Below are 20,007 nucleotides of genomic sequence, written 5' to 3'. Positions count from 1 at the left end.
CCCTGTACAGCAGCAGAGAAAGGATCATTCAGTAAATAGTGCTCAGTCTATTGAGTAACTGTCTCGGGAGAAAACGAGAAACTTGATCATTATGTCACAGCACACATAAAAATCAATTCTCAACATATGGTAGTTCCAAACGTAAAGGGTAAAATAATAAAGCTTCCATAAGATAAAATAAGAAAATCTCTTCATGATGCAAGGCAAGAGAAAAAACTGATTAAATGACACAAAGATCACTAACAATAGAGGAAAATGTTGATAAATTGAATTATATTACATTAAATTAAGAGTGTTTGTTCATTAAAAGACATTATTAAAAGGGGAGGGGGAGCCAGAGTAGAAGATATTTGCAACACATATAAACGTAAAGATATTTGTCAACACATGTAAACTTGTACAAACTGATAAGAAAAATAGAGACAATTCAAGATTCCTCTTGTATAAAAAGAGGAAACCAAATAGCGAATATACCTGTGAAAGGTACTCAACCTCATTAGTAATGAAGAAAATAGAAATTGAAATAAACACCTACCCTGTGATCCAGCAATTCCATCCCTAGGCCTATACCAACAGAAATGCAAGCACATGTGGACAAAAAGGTATTTAAAGAGTGTTGATAACAGCCTTATTTGTAATGGCCCCCTCAAATGTCCATTCATAGTAGAAATTGTGGTATGCTCATTTTGTGAAATACCATACAACAGTTACGATGAATAAAACTATACAATGTGAACAGATTTTACGAACATTATTTTGAGCACAGCAAATTCAACATGAAAGAATATATACTGTGATGATATATAAATGATTCGCCTTACATAAAGTCAAAAACAAGCAAAACTGGCCAGGCACAGTGGCTCATGCCTGTAATCCCAACACTTTTGGAGACAGATGGGCAGATCACTTGAGATCAGGTGTTCAAGACCAGCCTGGCCAACATGGTAAAATCTCTTCTCTACTAAAAATACAAAAATTAGCTGGGCAGGGTGGCACATACCTGTAGTCACAGCTACTTGGGAGGCTGAGGCAGGAGAATTGCTTGAACCTGGGAGGCAGAGGTTGCAGTGAGCCAATATCAGGCCGCTGCAATCCAGCCTGGGTGACAGAGGGAGACTCCATCTCAAAGAAAAAAAAAAGGCAAGCAAGATTAAACCCTAGCTTTAGAAGTCTGTGTAGTAACTAAATGGGGAGGGAGTAGTTTTGGGGAAGGAACCTGAGCTTGGATTTTGGGATGGTGAAAATGTCCTATGCAAGATGCTGATGCATTATATGGAGATACGTGTTTATGATGTATACAGTCTTTAATATTACTATATTTCACTATTTTAAAAAATTCCGCAATGCCTGAATCAGACTAGGCTCACAGAATTTTTCACACTATTAATAGTTGATGAGATAATTTATAAGCAATGTTGATGAAACAAAAGAAAGACATCATCTATGGTTTATAACTAGTAGCAAATGAATAAGGTTTTACTCATTGAAGAAAATCCACATGCAGAATATACCCTCAAAAGTTTGAAGAAGGTAGCTCAATGAAGACAAAAATCCTTAGAAGGCCCCTAACTGGACTCAAGACTTTAGGTTTCACTGGCTTTCAATCACACTCTGCTCCCATCTACAATTCACAAAGCCACCTACACCTCCTTCCCGTCCCAGCAACACTTTTGTCTTAATCCTGGACAAGATGAAGGCAGAACACTTTGGGCCCTGGCTGGCTAAGAGCAGAATTGAAATGTCTCCAACAATACAGAGCTGCAAATTGCTGTGATTCATCCTAGGTGACTGTAGTCCTTGAACACCTTATTGTAAAAGGAACACAGTTGCCAAAACCCTTCTGTGTGACCACAGCCTCCCTCATCTACATGTGGGTCCTGAGATTTGGGTTTTAATTTTTAATCTGAGAGCACAGTTTAATAACTGGCCCATTTTTCTGGGGATGGGTTATTACTGCCGTTGCTGCTGTTGCTGTAAGCAAAAGGAAAGAAGAGGGAGAAATTTCAAGACCCTTATAATCTTTCTGTAAGCTACCTTTTTGAACACAACTCTCATTGGTATCCTGGGTAGAGCGTTTATTAGCAAAATAAAAATCACCACCATAAAATAGCATGTGCTTCCTGCTTTTAAGCATTTGTCCATGCCTTGTCCACTCAATTCTTCCGGGGTCAATCATCTCCTTCATTCAAACTGCATTCCAAGTGCAGTTTCTTTGAGATGGCTTTGCTGACCCTTCCAGGCCCTGATGAGTCCTCTTTCTTGTGCATTCCAACTGCTATGTATTGACTCTCTTTTCTACACCCTAAATCAGAAGGCATGGTCGGCAGAGGATTTGTCTCCCACTTATGGGTGTGAGCAGTCACCTAGGAGATGTTGTTTGAAGCTGAAAATACTGGAATTTCACACACTAAAAGTTTTTTCTTTAGTTTAAATGCATATTATGGGCGTGGCACTATGTAAAATATATCATATTCACTGATTTCATTGATACCTCATGATAATCTTCATAGGTAGGTATTATCATAGATGTGCTTGAGATTTTACTAGTGACAATTAATTTCTGAGCCAGAATTCAAACTTGGCTCCTGTATGCAGGACATGCTCACCACTCAGCCACTTAGCTGCTCACAGAAGTGACAAAGGGTAGGGTGGCAGGGTTTAGATTGGGTGGGGCTTCCAGTGTGTGAAGAGAAGCTGGGAGAGATGAGGTTGGGCTTGACCACAAGCATTAGGAAGTACTCGGGGCTGGTACACATGAGATTCGGGCCCTCAAACACTGTTGCTTTCCCAGTCCCATTCTCAAGTAAAGCATATTGACATTTTCTGTATCTAATGGAAAGTACTAGGCATACGCATTTCAAGCTTCATGCCAACTCATTGAAGGCCCTTCAGCCACTTAAATCAGAAATTCTGGAGCCACAGTGCATGCAGCTGGTGGACGTCCACCTGTGAACACCCCAGTCCCTTAGACACTGGCTCATGCCTCCAATACTGCACGTGCTGTCCTCACCAAGATTGCCAGGGACCTTCCCCAAAATTCTAGGGAAGTAACACAGAAATTATCATTTGCCTCAAGAAGTAATAGAGCATTGTGGTTAGAGTTTTCACCTCTTGTTCTTTTAGATAAATAAGATAGCTTCCTTAGTTAGCCCATGATTCTGCTCTATGAGATGATCTTTCTAACTCACTGTTCTGGGAGACCCCCGGTCTTGATCTTTGGGAAGTTCTTCAGTTTATTTCATATTTGAAATCATCTCTATCATCCTTCAACTTATCTCTATCACCAAGTGAATCTAATGGACTTTTCTGGCTTCCTGTATCTTATTTCTTTTTATTCAGAATCTAGAAGTTTTTCCTTATCTATTCAAAGCCCAGCATTAGACTTTGTGTTTCCTTGCATCTCTGCTTGCCACAGACAATTTTTGCCCAAGCACACCTTTGTCTTGTAGTATTTTACTCAAAGCAGCCATAGCGGCCAACACACACTATCTCTCTGACTTTACAATCACTTCTCTAGAACTTTAGGCAGGCAACCATTTTGTCAAATAGTTTGCAAATAGCAATACAGGGCTCCCCAGCCTTTCCTGTCTCTAATATTTTGTCTCCTCACCAGCCCATGCCTCATGCTTTAGTTTTCTGTTATGGGAGCACCCATTTCACAATATCAACATATATTTGGTTAGGGTAGTCCATGCTATGCTGTGATTACAGATAGACCCAGGCATATAAAGGCTCAGGAGGGAAACAGTTTATTTCTCAGTTGTCTCAAAGTCCAATGCAGGCTGGGTAATTCTCCAGGAAGTAATTTGGGAACTACAGCTCCTTCTACCCCATAGTTCTATTATATTCTATACATGACTCTCAGAATGGTCTTGAAAGTTCTCTCCATTCCAGTCTGATAGGGGAAGGATACGTCTGAAAGTGGCATACATGACTTACACATAATGTTCGTTTTGACTGGAGAGTCAGTCACACAGCTGTGCCTAATGCCAGAGAGGCTGGGAAATATAGTCCAGCCATGTGCTCAGGAAGAAGAAGATATTGATTTGGTAAGCATCCTGCCAGCCTCTGCTACTGTTAGCTATGATATTAGCCCCAAGGCCTGTCTATTCTGCCTCCATAATCTAATTTTTTTACTCCTATTTTCAATATCCCCTCCTTTATATCTATCTTTTCATAGTTTTTAATAACTCTTATGTTTCTCTCCAAGCTCTTATTCTTCAAATTTCGTTTAGACAGTTGCCAGTTATTTTTCTAAAACTCAGATTTGATCATATTACTCTCCTTGCCCAAAAATGCCATTGTCCTCCACATTCAGAATTACAGAATAAAGTGCAAACTCTTTAGCCTGGCACACAAGTTCTGCACACCCTGTGCTCTCACACGGCAGACTTTGGCTATATGTCACCTTCTTTCCTTTTCTGCCTTAGTGCATGTGGTGTTCACTGGCCTCCTCCACCTTTCCAAATAACACTTGTATGTTCAACCTGCCATGAAGCTGTCCTTGAGCTGCCATGTTGACACGGACCTTTCCTCCAACATTCTCAGTCTCTTGCTTATCTGTCTCCTTGATTCTTACATTGTTACTGTGATATACTATAATTATTCTCACCTTATGTGTCCAAGAACAGCTGTATATTAACAAATAGCAGAACCAACTGAAAAGTTTGAAATATTTACATCTCCAAATTGCACAGAAAAACAATATCAACATCCTTGTAAATGTCAACTTAAGACTTTATCAAATCAGATTATCTGTACAAGCTTTATGAGTCAGAAGAAAACATCTCTCCCACTGTTAGTGCAGGGAAAAGGAAGCATCTTCTCCATCTTGTCTAAAAATCTTGTTATTAATAATTGAAAACACTTCATTTTTAACATCAGCCTCTGTAATTATGATAATTAGCCTTAAAGTTTTAAAGTAAGTAATCAGCAAGTATGGTATGGAAAGAGAGAAAAAGAAAGTAACTTTATAGTGAAGAAACCTGACAAATATTACTTCAGTTGGGTGATCAAAGATAGTATCTGATATAGTTTGGCTCTGTGTCCCCACCCAAATTTCATGTTGAACTGTAATTCTCAATGTTGGAGGTGAGGCCTGGTGGGAGGTATTGGATCATGTAGATGGTTTCTGTTGGTTTAGCACCATCCCCCTAATGCTGTCTTGTGATAGAGTTCTCAGGAGATCTGGTGTTTGAAAAGTACGTAGCACCTCCCCCTTTATTATCTCTCTTCTGCCGGCCATGTGAAGATGTACTTGCTTCCCCTTCACCTTGTGCCATGATTATAAGTTTTCCCAGGCCTCCCCAGAAGCAGAAGCCTATACAGCCCACAGAACTGTGAGCCTATTAAGACCTGTTTTCTTATAAATTACCCAGTTTTAGGTATTTATTTATAGCAATGTAAGAACAGACTAATACAACATCAAAGTGAAAAGTCTTGATCATATGTACTCTTGATATGATGAAAATGATTATGTACATCTGTGGTCTTCCTCAAAAAACATATTTTGTCAGTCTAATAATGAGAAAAACACTAAACAAATTCCAATACCAATTTCTACAAAATACCTGACCACTAGTCCTCAAAACTGTTAAGATCATCAAAAACAGGGAAAATCTGAGAAGCTGTCAGGACCAAGAGGAAGCTGAGGAGACATGGCTACTAAATGTAATGTGGTAACATGATTAGGATCCTGAGACAGAAAAAGGACACTAGAAAAAAAGAAAATGAGGAAATCTGAATAGTGCCAAGAGGTTTGAGGGCTTCTAAAAGGAAGCATTTAATGCTGCCGCCCTTGTCATTGCTCAGGATTGTAACATAAACACACAAACACAATCAATGTACATAAAGATATATGTATAGTCTTCTTAGTCATGGTCTTTCCCTGCCTCTTGTGGGCAACTGTTCTAATGTGCTTAACATGTATGTTGTATGAATGTGTTCCTGCAAAAATGTATAATCATGTTTTCTGGGCATATCTCTTTAATTTACAAAAATGATGAGTGGCCATATACCTCATCCCTTTTTCATACTGTTTTTCAGTAAGCACTATGTTTTTCACATCCATTTGTGTTTTTATGTGAACACCTAATCTACTTCTAATTGCTATATGATATCACTCCTGGAAAGGCCCTTCTCTGCTATTCCCACTCTCCTCCCACCACTGTTTTCCTCAAGGGGAGTGCTGGCTTTAGGTGTTGGTGCATTTCTTTGACTTTAAGGCATAAGTATTTACTTACACAGATCTGATCTTCTAGGAAAGTTTCCAAAGAAGAATTCTGGCTCATTTAATTAAGAAGACTATGCTGGCAGTATATTCAAAACTGTAATTAGTGCTAGTCTATAAATCCTCTGTGCCACCTCAGACTATCTCATTTCTGATTCTTACAGAACCTTATTTCCCTTAACCCCAGAGGACTTTGTTAACTCTATCACTAAAATTCCCATAGGATTTCTGAGCATTAATTATGTTTCCGGGTGTATACCTGTGAAAGTAGAGGGACTGGGAGACAGGAACTGATGGCTTTGTCCTGGCTGTGCATGATTGGCTGGGCCACCATGAGTAGGTCCTAATCTCCGTCTGTGTTTGGCAGAATAAGTGCTGAAGTCACTTTTTCTGAGTTTGAATCCCAGCTCTACAAATTCCTAGCTGTGTAACCTGGGGCAAATTACAGTATTCACCTAGGAAATGAGGTAATTAGACAAGAGATGATTTCTGGGGTGGATTCCAATTCAAATACTCTTTCACTCATAGATGCTTGATTGTCTCTGAGCTCTGTTGGCATCATTCTTCTGCACGGAATGTCTTTCCCCAGTGTCCTCTCCTCCCTTCAAAGTTCACTTCAGATGGCATGGCATGGTCCCTGTGAAGTTTTTTCCTCATTCTTCCAGCCCTATCCCCAAACTCCATGCCTTCAGATTGGGAGAAATCTCTCAATCCTTTTTTTCCATTACAAATACACATCTAACAAACTGGTAGATAGCACTGAGAAACCTGCTTCACTATATAAGAAAAATAAATCTAGCTCAATACCGGATGAAAATGATTGTATAGTGAAGAAACCTGATGAATATATACCTCAGCTGCATGATCAAGGTTAATGTCTGATATGGTTTGGCTCTATGTTGCCACCCAGATCTCATGTTGAAATGTAATTTCCAATGTTGGAAGTGGGGTCTTGGTAGGAGGTGATTGGATCATGTAGGTGGCTTGGAATTGTATCTCAATCTTTACATGCAAGTATGTAAATATTAATTTTACATACAAAGTTAAATTCAATGCTGTGAAAGGTAAAACTAAAGTTAAACTGAAAAAAGTAGGAGAATATGTTTGTGGTCAGGATGGAGAAACAGCTTTTTTTTAAAAAAAAAAAATTTATTTATTATAGTTTAAGTCTGGGGTACATGTACAGATCATGCAGGTTTGTTACATAGGTATACATGTGCCATGGTAGCGGTTTGCTGTATCCATCACCTTGTCATCTACATTAGATATTTCTCCTAATGCTATCACTCCCCAATCCCCCCACCCCCTGCTATTCCTCTCCTAGCCCCCAACCCACCAGGCCCCAGTGTGTGATGTTCCCATTCATGTCCTTTGCAGGGACATGGATGAAACTGGAAACCATCATTCTCAGCAAACTGACACAAGAACAGAAAACCAAACACTGCATGTTCTCACTCATGAGTGGGTGTTGAACAATGAGAAACAACTTTACCAGAGTTGCATCTACCTGAGGGAAAAGCACTGAGCCAACTCTAGCCCTCTGTAGCATTCCTGTTTCATGTAGATGAATTAAAAAATAAAAATAAAGGCAAAGAAATACTTCTGAAGCTTAGGGATGCAGGCCCACTAAAAAACAGATTTAAATATGAGATTATAGAACTGTTTCCTCTACTATACCTTATCAGTACATCAACAGAATACAAATTAATAAAAATAGATTCTAACTGAAAGAACTTCAACACTATTTTAGAAAAGAAATGCAAAGACAACAGAGTAGAAAAATAAAACAAGGGTACTAGAGGAAACTAAACCCTCTGGCACCTAAAGCTATATCAAACATTAAACACAGTCCTACCTGTAACCAGATGAACAGTGAATCTCCATACCAGAGGCCTAATTATCTTAATTATAATTACTCAATATATCTGACTTCATAATACACAATATAATTACATATGTATTACATATAATACTCATATAATTATCTATGTAATTACTAGATATACCTTGTAAACAAAAATATATAAGTCACACTAAAAGGTAAAAAGGAAAACAACCACTTAACATTAAAAAAAGCAAAAATCTGCATCAGATTCAGATATGATGCAGATTTGGGAATTATCAGATAGGGAATTTAAAATAAATGGTTTAATATGAAGAGCTCTATTGGAAAAATAACGTGTAAAACCAGGTAATGTAAGCAGAGAGGCAGAAACTCTAGGAAAGAATCAAGAAATGCTATAAATGAAAAACATTGTATACTTAAGTTCTGAATGTTGTCAATAGGTTCTCAGACATTGAAGCTTTAAGCAAAACAAGATACTTTATGCTATAGGAACTTAACTCTTGTTTACATCAATTAGCCTATGGGAAAATTGATTTCATTATACAGTATGTCATTCACTTAAAGTTGCAGTGTCCAAGAACCTATCAATGTTAAGTGAGGACTTACCATAATGGAACTGAAAAACACTTTTGATAGGCTCACTAGGAGACTGGAAACAGCTGAAACAAAACTTAGTGAACGTGAAGATACATCAGTAGCAATGTCACAAACTGAAATGCAAAGACAAAATAAAGTAATAATGATAATAAAAGGAACAGAATGTTCAAGAATTGTGAGACTATTACGAAAAAAGTATAACATATTTAATTGGAATTCTAGAATTAGAAGAGAGAGTAAATATAGGAAACAAAATATTTAAAATAACAATGGATGAGAGTTTTCCAAAATTACACGGATACCAAATCACACATCCAGGAAGCTCATGGAACACCAAAGAGGATAAATATTAATACCAAAAAAATATAAACCTAGGTGTATCATATTCAAACTATAGAAAGACAAAGAGAAAATCTTAAACAAAGACGGAAGGGGGAAAAATCTTATCTACAGAAAAATCTTACCTGCCTAAGAATTACATCAGATGTCTTGCCAGAAACAAGACCAAAAAAAAAAAAAAAAAAAAAAAAAAAAAAAAAAAAAAAAAAAAACTTGAGTGAAATACTTAACATGTTGAAAGAAAGACACTTACCATCCTAGAATTGTATATTCAGCAAAATTATTATTTAAAAGTGAAGGAGAAAATAGATGATCAGATATGCAATGGAAATGTATCATTATCACACCTGCCCTGCAGGAGTATTAAAAGAAATTTTTCAAAGAGAAGAAAAATAATATAGGCCAGAATTCAGATTTAAATAAAGAAAAGATATTTGGTGAAGGGGGCAAATATGGTGGGCTAAAAGCAGCTCATGTGTGCTGCTCTCATGAAGAGGAAGAAGATGAGCTTGTCAACACTAATCCTGTAGGCCAATCATCTGAGAAACCATGTTGAGATTCATCAAGGCAACTAGGGATACAGAGAGCAGAGAGGAGTGAAGCTGGGTACCAGACTCTCTGGGATCAGCATGGAGCCAGGGGAACCTTGTTAACATGGGAAAGAGTGAGTGAGTGAGAGCTCTATAGGGGATTCACACTCTTCAAAGGGACTGGTGTGAGACAGGGAATGGGAGAATCCCCCTTTCCTGCCTGCATCCCCCAACCATGCTTCTAGACTGAGGCAGAGAACCACCTAGATGTTTTGCAGGGTCAACTCATGAGTTTAAGGAGGCCTCTACAAGCCTTGGGCCCCAGAGCAGACAAGAATTGATACCATAACCCTAGCAGAGGCCACAAATATGGTGCCTGGGAACATTAAGCTAGCTCCACTCACACCTTGCCAGAACAGGCTGATGGCTTCTAACCCAGTGATCTTACTTCAGCCTGAACTCAACCAGATGCTCCACTCACCTCAGCCACTGGTAGCCAGGCAGGCAATACTTCTGACTCAGTGGCCCTACTTCTGCCTGAACTCAGCTGGATGGTACAGCCTTCTGTTGACCTGGGTAGTACCCAGATGGCAGAGTGTGTGACTCCACCCACTTCTGCCACTGGTAGCCAGGCAGGCAAACTTTCAACAGCATGGTCCCACTTCTGTGTAGACTAAGTCAGAGGGTGCAGCCTCCTATTGTCATGAGAAATGTCCTGATAGCAGGGCAGATAATTCTACTCATGCTCTGCACTAGAAGCCAGGCAGGAGGAGAAAAATGGTAGATAGAAGGCAGGACCAAATTGGAGCTTCTACTCGTATGGACAGAGCAGCATACAGAGACTCACATCATGAACTTTTGTTCCAAGAACTACCTCAGGAACATACCAGGAAAGCTGAGGGAATCCACAGACCCTTTTGAAGGAAGTGGGTTGCTCCTGCAGGCCCTGCGGGATAGCCAAAAAACTGTGAGTGCCCAAAGTGTGAAAGGAAGCCATCCTCCCTTAAACACACACCCTCACTGGGGAACCTGAAGGTCCAGATCACAGAAGAATTTGACCTTGCCTGGAGCTGAGACAAATTTAGAGAGCTAAGCAAAATACAAGAATAGAAGCAGCAGCAGCAGGAAGAGCCCTGTACGTTCTCTTGGTCCCCAGTGAAACCATTTCTGACTTTGTCCCAGAGGGATCTTTGGGGAGGGCTGCCAGAGGAACTGGGAAAACACCACAGGGAGAAGGAAACTTCCAGTTGAACGTAATAACAATTTCAACTGAACATGAAGTTTCCCTGACAGAACTCAGAGGAGGGGGTGAATCAGGAGTGCAGGCACAGCACAGAAGCCACTGCAGGAAGGGAGGCACAAAACCTAAAAGCCTTGTTTGCTTTCTCAGCTAGGAGTCTAGGAGCCTGGAGCAAGTTCTCAGCCATGCTCACCTACTACCTGGAAATAAACTGGGTGCCATTGGGAGGGCACAGTGGGAGTGAGATCGGCCTTTTGGGCTGCATGGGAGCTGAGTGAGTCCTGTAACTGCCTGCTTTCCCCCACTTTCCTGGTGACCTGCATGACACAGAAAAGGGAGCCATAATCCCCCTGGAAGCATAACTCCAGTGGTCCAAGAAACACACTCCTATATGATAGGTTACAAAGCAAGTCCCAATAAATTTAAGAAAAGTGAAATTATATCAAGTACTCTCTCAGACCTTAGTGGAATAAAATTGGAAAGCAACTTCAAAAGGAATCTTCAAAACCATGCAAATACATGGAAATTAAATAACTTGTTCCTGAATGACCATTGGGTCAACAATAGTCAACAATGAAATCAAGATGGGAATTTAAAAAATTATTTGAGTTGAACAATTATAGTGACATAACCTATTGAAACCTCTGAGATACAGCAAAGGTGGTGCTAAGACAAAAGTTCGTAGCATTAAGTGCCTACGTCAGAAAGCCTGAAAGAGCACATGTAGACAATATAAGGTCACACCTGAGGAAGCTAGAAAAACAAGAACAAACCAAACCCAAACCTAGCAGAAAAGAAATAACAAGACCAGAACAGAACTAAATGAAATTGAAACAAAACAATATAAAAGATAAATGAAAGAAAAATCTGGTTATTTACAAGGATAAATAAAATTGATACACCATTTTTGAGATTAACCAGGAAAAGAAGAGAGAATTTTCAAATACTCTCAATTAGGAATAAAACAGGGGAAATTACAACCAATAACACAGAAATACAAAAGATCATTCAAGGCTACTATGAACACCTCTACACACATAAACTAGAAAACCTAGAGAAGATGAACACATTCCTGGAAATATACAACCTTTCTAGATCAAACCAACAACAAGCAGCGAGATTGAAATGGTAATTTAAAAGTAACCAAGGAAAAAAAGTCCAAGACCAGACAGAATCACAGCTGAATTCTATCAGACTTTCAAAGAAGAATTGGTACTAATCCTGTTGACACTATTCCAAAAGATAGAGAAAGAGGGAATCCTCCGTAAATCATTCTATCAAGCCAGTATCACCCTGATAACAAAACCAGAAAAGGATATAACCAAAAAAAAAAAAAAAAAAGAAAAAGAAAGAAAGAAAGAAAAAACTACAGACCAATATCCCTGATGAACATAGATGCAAAAATCCTCAACAAAACACTAGCTAACCAAATACGACAGCATATCAAAAAGATAATCCATCATGATCAAGTGGATTTCACACCAGCAATGGTTTAACATATGCAAGTCAATAAATGTGATACATCACATAAACAGAATTAAAAACAAAAATCACATGATCACCTCAATAGATGCAGAAAAAACATTTGACAAAATCCAACATCCCTTTATGATTAAAACTCTCAGCAAAGTCAGCATAGAAAGGACATACCTTAAGGTAACAAAAGCCATCTATGACAAACTCATGGCCAACATTATACTAAATGGGAAAAAGTTGAAAGCATTCCGTCTGAGAACTGGAACAAGACAAGGATGCCCACTCTTACCACTTCTATTCAACGTAGTACTGGAAGTCCTAGCCAGAGCGCTCATCCAAGAGAAAGAAATAAAGAGCATCCAAATTAGTAAAGAGGAAGTCAGACTACTGCTGTTTGTTAATGACATGATCATATATCTAGAAAACCCTAAAGACTCATCCAAGAAGCTTCTAAAACTGGTAAACTAATTCAGCAAAGATTCAGGTTGCAAAATTAATGTACACAAATCAGTAGCCCTGCTATGCACTGACTGTGTCTAAGCTGCGAATAAAACCAACAACTCAGCTTTTTTTTTTTTTTCACAATGGCTGGAAAAAAATTTAAAATTAATAAAATACTTAGGAATATTCTTAAGTAAGGAGGTGAAAGACGTCTACAAGGAAAACTACAAAACACTGCTGAAAGAAATCACAGACAACACAAACAAGTGGAAACACATCTTATGCTCATGGATGGGTAGAATCAGTATTGTTAAAATGACCATACTGCCATTCTACAAATTCAATGCAATTCCCATCAAAATACCACCATTATTCATCACAGACCTAGAAAAGAACAATCCTAAAATTCATATGAAACCAAAAAAGAACCCACATAGTCCAAGCAAAAAGAACTAATTTTTGCCACTAAGGAAAAAGAACAAATCTGGAGGCATTACATTACCTGACTTCAAATGATACAACAGGGCTAAAGTAACCAAAACAGCATGGTACTGGTACAAAAACAGACACATAGACCACTGAAACAGAATAGAGAGCCCCAAAATAAACCCACAAACCTACAACCATCTACTTCAACAAATCTCCTAAAAACAAGCAATGGGGAAAGGACTCCACATTGGTGCTGGGATAACTGGCTAGCTATATTCAGAAGATTGAAATTGGACCCCTTCTTTATACCATATACAAAAATCAACTTAAGATATATTAAATACTTCAATGAAAAACCTAAAACTGTAAAAAAGTAAAACCTAAAACTGTTAAAAACTAATAAAAACCTTAGGAAATACCATTTGGATGTATGCCCTGGCAAAGATTTCATGATGAAGATGCCAAAGCAATTGCAACGAAAAAGAAATTGACAAATGAGACCTAATTAGACTAAAGAACTTCTGCACAGCAAAAGAAACTGTTAACAGAGTAAACAGGCACTCTACAGAATGAGAGAAAATATTTGCAAACTATGCATTCAACAAAGGTCTAATACCCAGAATCTATAAGGAACTTAAAAATATTTACAAGCAAAAAATAACCTCATTAAAAAAGGGACAAAAGGCATGAACAGACACTTCTCAAAGAGATGTACACATGGCCAAAAATCATATGAAAAAATAATCAACATCACCAGTTATTAGAGGCATGCAAATCAAAACCACAATGAGATACCATCTTATACCAGTCAGAATGGCTATTATTAAAAAGTCAGAACAACAGATGCTGGTAAGGTAGCAGAGAAAGGGGAGTGCTTACAAACTGCTAGTAAGAATGCAAATTAGTTCAGCCACTGTGGAAAGCAGTTTTGCAATTTCTCAAATAACTCAAAGCAGAATTACCATTTGACCCAGCAATGCCATTATGGGATATACACCCAAAGGAATATATATCATTCTAGCATAAAGATGAAGGCATGCGTATGTTCATTGCAGTGCTATTCATAGTGGCAAGGACATAGAATCAACCTAAATGCACAGTTGACTGGATAAAGAAAATGTGGCATGTATACACTATGGAATACTATGCAGTCATAAAAAAATGACATCATGTCATTTGTGGCAGCATGGATGGAGTTGGAGGTCATTATCCTAAGTGAACTAACACAGGAACAATGTTGAGAAATGCTGAGTGTATGATTGCTGAGAAACGCTGAGTGTATGATAAAATACTATTGTTTGCTAAAAAAAAAATGATGGCAAGGAAAACCTAGCTACCCCCAGAAGTGGAAAACTACTTGGGGCATTCTAAAGTAGCAAGATAGTATATGTATATCATACATTGGTTAAAACAATTCTTTAAGCACGGGATATGTGACCCTGCTGCCATGGCTCCCTCGTGGAGAATACTTTCTAGTTTGTCCTTGATCAATGGTAAGCAGGTAGCAGCTAGTTTATTCTGGTTCTATGAGAAAACACAGAACACCTGTTTGTTAATACTAATCACCTGTTCGGAGAGAATAACTATGTGGATCAGACTCTGCTGGAGAACTTCAGCGAGGAATGCTGTCAACCCCTGAGGCTCTCAGCTCAGAAGGCTGTTGGTCCCTGGATGGTCCCACCTTGCTGTTCTATCTGGGTGACTACTTCTTAATGCCTTCAGTGCCACCTGGGTGGGTATCTTTATGGCTGAGCTGGGTGTGGTAGAACAGAAAAAAAAAATACCACAAGTTCTCACTTGTAAATGAGAGCTAACCATTTATTACATATAGATACAAAGAATAGAACTACAGACACTGAGGTCTACTTGAGGTTGGAGGGTGGGAGGAGGGTGAGGATCGAAAGACTATCAGGTACTATGCTTTTTACCTCGGTGTCAAAACAAAACATATACCAAACCCTTGAAACGTGTTTACTTGTATAACAAACCTACACATGTACCCCTGAACGGGTAATAAAATTTTTAAAAATGAAAAATAAATGAAAGAAACACAAAGCTATAAAAACCCTGGAAGACAACTTAGGCACTACCATTCTGGACACAAAAAAGGGCAAATAGTTTATGACAAAGACACCAAAAGCGATTGCAATAAGAGCAAAAGTTGACAAGTGGGATCTAATGAAACTTAAGAGTTTCTGCACAGCCAAAGAAACTACTAACAGACTACAGACAACCTACAGAATGGGAGGAAACATTTGTAAACTATGCATCTGACAAAAGTCTAATATTCAGCATCTAGAAGAAACTTAAAAAAATTTACAGGCGAAAAACAACCTCATTGAAAAGTGAGCTAAGGACATGAATAGTCACTTCTCAAAAGAAGACATACATGTGACCAACAAGCATGTGAAAAAAAGCTCAATATCATTGATCATTAGAGAAATACAAATGAAATCCACAATGAAATACCATCTTACACCAGTCAGAATGCCTATTATTAAAATTTTTTTAAAGTAACTGATGCTACTGAGGTGGCAGAGAAAAAGAGAAGACTTGTACACTGTTGGTAGAAATATAAATTAGTTCAGCCATTGTGGAAAGCAGCATGGCAATTCCTTAAAGAGCTAAAAGCAGAATTACCATTTGACCCAGCAATCCCATTACTGGTTATATACCCAGAGGAATACAAATCATTTAACCATAAAGACAAATGCATATGAATTTTCATTGCAGCACTATTCACAATGACAAAGACATGGAAGCAAACTAAATGCCCACTGATGACAAATTGGATAAAGAAAATGTGGTATCCATATACCATGGAATACTGTGCAGCCATAAAAAAGAATGAGATCCTGTCTTTTGCAGAAACATGAATGGAGCTGAAGGCTATTATCCTTAGCAAATTAATGCAGGTACAGAAAACCAAATATTGTATGTTCTCAATTATAAGTGGGAGCTAAAGTATAAGAACTTATGAAGACACAGAAGGAAACAACAGACATTGGGTTCTACTTGACAGTGGAGGGTGGGAGGAGGAAAAGGAGCAGAAAAGATAACTGTTGGGTACTGGGCTTAATACCTAAGTGATGAAATAATCTGTACAACAAACCCCATGACACAAGTTTACCTATATAACAAAACTTCATGTGCCCCTGAATGTAAAATAAAAGTTAAAAAAAGAAAAAATAAAGAAATGAAAAAAAAGAAAAAATGAGAAAGAAATGAAAAAAAGAATGCTAGAGATAGAATAAATGATGGTAAAATAAAATATTTTATTTTCTTGTTCTTCATTGATCTAATAGATAACCATTCAATGTAATAATATTAACAATGTATTAGGCAATTACAGAATATGGATGAATGAAATGAATAACATCAATACTATAAAGGATGGGGGAATTAATTGGTAATACTATTTTATAAGGTACTTGTATTGAATGTAAAGTGATATAGTCTTATTTAAAGGTGAACACAAATTAGTTATAAATATATTTTGCAAATTCTAGAGCAAATATTATAATTTTTTAAATTGTTAACTGTTGTACTAAGAGAGAAGAAAAATGGAATGGCATAAAATGCAACTAGAGAAGGCAGAAATAGAAGGGAAAAATAAAAAACAAAGAAAAAGTACAATTAATAGAAAACAGTTACAAACGTGGTACTTACCATAGTAACTAGGTCCATAATCATATTAAAATAAGAATGGTTCCAATATATAAATTAAAAGACAGAGTCTGTCAGAGTGGATAAAGAAAGAAGACCTAACTATATACTGTTTATTAAAAAAACCATTTAAAATATAAAAGCACAAATAATTTAAAAGTAAAGTGATAGGCCGGGCGCGGTGGCTCAAGCCTGTAATCCCAGCACTTTGGGAGGCCGAGGCGGGTGGATCACGAGGTCAAGAGATCGAGACCATCCTGGTCAACATGGTGAAACCCCGTCTCTACTAAAAATACAAAAAAATAGCTGGGCGTGGTGGCGTGTGCCTGTAATCCCAGCTACTCAGGAGGCTGAGGCAGGAGAATTGCCTGAACCCAGGAGGCGGAGGTTGCAGTGAGCCGAGATCGCGCCATTGCACTCCAGCCTCGGTAACAAGAGCGAAAACTCTGCCTCAAAAAAAAAAAAAAAAAAAAAAGTAAAGTGATAGAGACCAGTATACTATAATAATACTAAGCAAGAGAAAGTTGAGTAGCTTTGTTAACTTCAGACAAATCAGACTTTAGAACAAGGAAAATCATCAAGGATAAATTATCAGGGACATTACATAATAATAAAAGGGCTAATTCTTCAAGATAAATAATAATCATTAACATGCATGCACCTGACAGCATTGTCCATATCACTATCAGCATTTTGATCAAAGTCATTCAACAAGTCTCTAGGAAGTTCCAAACTTTCCCATCTCTTACTCTCTTCTGAGCCCTCCAAGTCTCTAGGAAATTCCATACTTTCCCACATTTTCCTGTCTTCTTCTGGGCCCTATAAACTGTTCCAACCTGTACCTGTTACCCAGTTCCAGAGTTGTTTCCATATTTTTGGGTATACCTACAGCAGCACTCCACTGCTGGTACCAGTTTTCCATTCTCATGCTGCTATAAGGACATGCCTTATAGACTGAGTAATTTATAAAGGAAAGAGGTTTAATGGACTCACAGTTCAGCATGGCTGGCGAGGCCTCAGGAAACTTACAATCATGACAGAGGGAAAGCAAACATGTCCTTCTTCACAGGGTGGCAGGAAGGAGAAGAATGAGAGCCAAACAAAAGGGGAAGCCCCTTATAAAACCATCAGATCTCATGATAACTTACTCAGTACCGTGGCAATAGCATGAAGAAAGCCACCCTCATGATTCAATTACCTCCCATCAGTTCCTTCCCACGACATGTGAGGATTGTGGGAATTACAATTCAAGATGAGATTTGGGTGGGGACACAACCAAACCATATCAACTACTAAGAAATGAAAAAGATGTGGAGCAATAAGAACCTCTTATTTATTGCTTGTGGGAGTGCAAAATTGTAGTCATGTTAGAAGTTAGTGTTGCAGTTTCCTAAAGAAAGCTAAAAATCCCCTTCCCATATAATCTAACAATCATGATCCTAGGTATTTACCCAATTGAGTTGGAACATATCCACACAAAAACCTACACATGAGTGCTTATAGTGGCTTCATTCATAATTGCCAAAACTGGAAGCAATCAAGATGTCCTTGGATAGGCAAACAGATGAACAAATGATGATACAACCTTAAAATATAATATTATGCAGCAATTGAAACAAATGAGCTATTAAGCTACAAAAAGGTATGGGGCAACCCTAAATGCATATTGCTGAGTTAAGAAGCCTTTCTGAAAAAATCTACCTACTTTATGGTTCCAACTATATGACATTCTGGAAAAGATAAAATGATACAGATCGTAACAAAATCGCCAGTTGTCAATTTGGGGCAGAGTGGAATTATAAATATGCTAAAGCACAGACCTTTAGGGCAGTGAAAATTATTCTGTGTGTTACTATAAATGATGGACACATGACATTATGTTCCTGTCAGAACCTACTGAATTTTACAACACAAGGAGGAAACGTTAACGTATGCAAATTTTAGGAGATCTGGAAATTCTAGGAAAGAATGCAGACTGTAACCAGAGACTCTGTGGAAAATACTAACGTAAGTCATTTTGGAAATCAATGGAATATGTAAGACAACAGTCGAGGAACTACACATAAACATTGTATTCTAGTTGACAAAGACATTTCCCAGGGGGATACAGTTAACAATTCTGAACCTGCTATACATATATACCGGGATTGGATGACTAAGTAAACATGACAGAAGGTGGGGAGCCAGATGTGTCATTGTTGGAATGGAAATTTTTAGATCTGCAAGAGGGTTGCTAGAATGATGCATATAGTAACGGGTATAGTCAGAGGCATCAGTAAGAACTCATATTTAACTTAATATAGACAAAAATAGATACAGATAGAAATATTTATAGATATTTGTGTAGACAAGAACCAGTGTACATTTATGTATTTCTTTGCCCTGTCTGTTGAGAGGGTCTGAGATCAATGACTTCCCAGTACAAAACAGCATACTAGATTTTTTTTTTTTAAACTACCACTCTACTTGAGAACTGGTTAGTTTTAGCACTGGGGTAGGAAACATGCAAGATAAGTCTGGAGCATCTTATAATGCCAGGAGTTGCTAAAACACAAATAGAAAACTCCAGTCCATTAATGAGAATGTCAAAGGAGCATAAGAACCAGCTGAAAGAACTCCCAAATTGTCCAAAGCTGGAACAATTTGAACAAATCATTGCAATCTAATAAAGTAGCACTGGGTTATAACCCAAAGTAAAAAATAAGTATTTTAAAATCCATACTGATACAAATACATGATTAAATAAATTAATAAATGGGTTAAAAAGATAAATATTCCACGCAGAAGTAGAATAATTCCAAGTAATTTTTTAAAAAATTTATGTAGACACTTTGCCCTCAAAGAGATAAGCATAAATCTCCCCTCCTTAAGTGGCCTGCACATAGTGACTTCCTTCCAAAGAGTACACAAAGCAGGAAAAGCATAACTTTACAATGGAGAAACGTGACAGACACCTCAGCCAGGCGATCAAGATCAACATCAGCAGTTATAAATCATGTCGATAGTATGTACATGCACTGTAGATGTGATGTAATGAAAACTGTACTTTACCTCTGAGATCTTCCTCCCAAAGTCCCAGAATCCTGGTCTAATAATGATTTTTAAAAAATCAGATGAAGTTCAATAGAAGGGTATCTTAGAAAATACCTAACTACAACTCCTCAAAACTCTCAAGGTAAACAAAAACAAGGAAAGTCTAAGAAACTGTCATAGT

The sequence above is a fragment of the Saimiri boliviensis genome, chromosome 11, assembly GCF_048565385.1.
Source record: "Saimiri boliviensis isolate mSaiBol1 chromosome 11, mSaiBol1.pri, whole genome shotgun sequence".
NCBI lineage: Eukaryota > Metazoa > Chordata > Mammalia > Primates > Cebidae > Saimiri > Saimiri boliviensis.
Note: the sequence above shows the minus strand (reverse complement) of the source record.